Below are 2,797 nucleotides of genomic sequence, written 5' to 3'. Positions count from 1 at the left end.
AATTAAAACTAACCAAATATTATATTCATTTTTGTTTTTTAATATAGATGATTTTTTTTCCTTTACATAATATTTTTATTTTTATTTTGAAAGGGACATGTGTCAACATGATGTTAAGTTTGGGAGGAATTACACATCTCCCTCATAATGGTTTGTATGGGTATAGATCCATTTAGACCATATCTAACATAAGGAGATCAAATCTCTTAAAAGTGCAAACCTATTTTAGAGTGGAAAACATTAAAAAAAAATTGTACTTCAATAGATTTGTTCCCTGCTAATGACAATATATAACTCCAATAAAAATGAAATATAGTTCCAATCGAAATGTTGTAGTGTATTGAAGAAGCACAAACTTAAGTCATGAATTCTCAGAAGCATACCTTATATGAACACGAATAGTTCATAATCAAGACACGAGGTCTTGATCCTATAACCATATAAATAGGATACCATCGAATATGTAATCATGACAATAGTGGTGTAAAGGTAATCATAGAAATGTATTAAAGGTGATGTTAATAATTATCACAAAATTTTTTAATATGAGTCTAGAAATGCCTTAAGTACGTGCAGATATTTAAATACATATACACTTATAAAAAAATGTAAGTGAACAAACAATGTGCCATGGTCATTCGGTTTAAATAAAAAAATATTGTGTTATTCGATACGTTATGAATTTTTTTACTATGGTAATTAAAATTTTTAGGAAGGAGAGATGTTACAAGTGGTATTAGAGCAAACAAGTTACGACATAATGGCATATTCAAGGGAAAACATAGGTAATAAAAAATTGTGTGTTATGTTTCACAAAGGAAGAGAAGAAGAACAGATAGCATGACAATACTGCCTAGAGGACCAAGCTTTTTACCTTTATTAGAACCCAATCTAGAAATGTGGGTAAAGTTAGGTGAAGAACCTCTATCCACAAGTACAATATTGTTTGAAATGGTGCATAATTTAAGAGAGGAAATATCCAACATGAAAGTTTACAATGAGTGACTAATGAGAGATTAAGAAAGAATAATTAAGAGTTTAACTGATAAGAACAATCAAAGGACCTCATCCCCAACCCCTAATAATGTGGAAAAAGCAGAGCTAGAGAGGTGATAGTGTTCCTGAGAAAAGTCTTACACATGATGTTTAGGGTGATAGAGAAATAGAGGAAGAGTAATCTAAGAACACTTCTTGGGAAAAACCATCTAAACCGATGAAAAGACAAAAAGAGAACTCTAAGGGGAGTTTAAGAAAATCAAAGCCCCAATGTTTAATGATGAATCTGAGGAAGGAGTGGAGCTGTGGTTAGTGAATATTAATAAATACTTTCAAATTTATGAATATGATAGTAATTTGAAGGCTCTCTTGGAAACTTATCAGCTCCAAGGAAAAGCAACCTTATGGTGGGAAGAGATTAAAGTGGTTCATGGAATTGATGAAAAAGGGTTAACGTGGGAAAGATTTTAGCAACATTTCAAAAATAAACACCTTACTGAGTGATATTATGATGAAAAGACAAAGGAGTTATATGACCTAAGATTGGGTAAATTATCTATAGACAAGTATATCACAAAATTCACATCTTTGTTTAGGTATGTTCCTTATATACGGGAGGAGAAGGCCAAGGTACAACATTTTATAAGTAGTCTGTCAGTCTCCATGAAAGAATGTGTAGAGTTTGATAACTCCAAGACCATGGATTTAGCCACTATAAAGCATTAATTTTCTATGAACAGCTGAAACATAAGGGAGAAAGTAATGAAGTATGGTGAGGTAAGGAAGGGTAGAAATAACCTGCAAACAACATGAATGCAAATATTGTTGGGTCTAAGAGTTTTAATACAGGGAAACAGAGTAAATTTGTTGGAAAAGGGTAGAAAAAATATCAATATCATAATGGACCTAAGTAATTAGAAACACTGGTAAAGTTGATCTCGGTAATGTATAGAAACTTCTAACACAATGTTGAGGTTGTAGGGGACACACTACCTCAGAGTCTATACTTACCATGAAAAGATGGAACATGTAGAAAATGTTCAAGAAACATCTAGAATGGAAGAGGTTGCAAGAAGTGTGGCCAAAATAAATGTTTCCCTAGAGGATAAACAAGTCGACCATTGATCCAGGTGGATGTTGGTGGCCACCCTCCTATCCCATTTGGACCCCCACAACTGTCTCTTTCAGCATTTTCAGTTTCCTAAATTGTAGCACAATGTACTATTTTTAGCAGTTTTTCGGGTCCTGAACTTCCGGAGCTGTTTTGAGGCCCTAAACGATGTTTTTTGGGAAATCTGGGACTCATGTTGCTTCCCAAAGTGGTAGTGCTCGGATAGATCTTTCTAACGAGCTATTGTACGTGTCAAACGGAGATCGTATGCCAAAGTTACGACCCCAGGAAATTGATGTACTAATTTACCCAAACAGGGCCCACAATTTGGCATTTCATCTTCTAGGGTTAGGTTTCGGGATGTGAAAGGTTTGCCATTGTTTCTCAACAATAAACAGGCCTTCAAGCCTCATTGTAACATAGTTCAGAGGCATGTAGCCACCACATCTCTTCTCAGAGATAAGCTACCATCGCCCTAGTTGATTTATTTCCATTACTGTTTGTAAGCATATTTCAGTATTTTACATTAATGAAATGAAGTATTATTTCTGCTGCATATCTGTGTTTATGGTTATCTTTGTAATCTGTTGCATTCCTGTTTAAGTCTGGATTAGTGGTATCAGAGTGGTTTGTTTTTTCTCTGTTTTTCTTTGCATGTCCCCAACAGGGTTGGGATATAAGGAGTTAGGG

This window comes from Pinus tabuliformis, chromosome 5_2, assembly GCF_031772625.1.
Source record: "Pinus tabuliformis cultivar Carrire ecotype Pingquan chromosome 5_2, CPIR1, whole genome shotgun sequence".
Classification (NCBI taxonomy): Eukaryota; Viridiplantae; Streptophyta; class Pinopsida; order Pinales; family Pinaceae; genus Pinus; species Pinus tabuliformis.
This window is presented reverse-complemented; position numbering follows the sequence as displayed.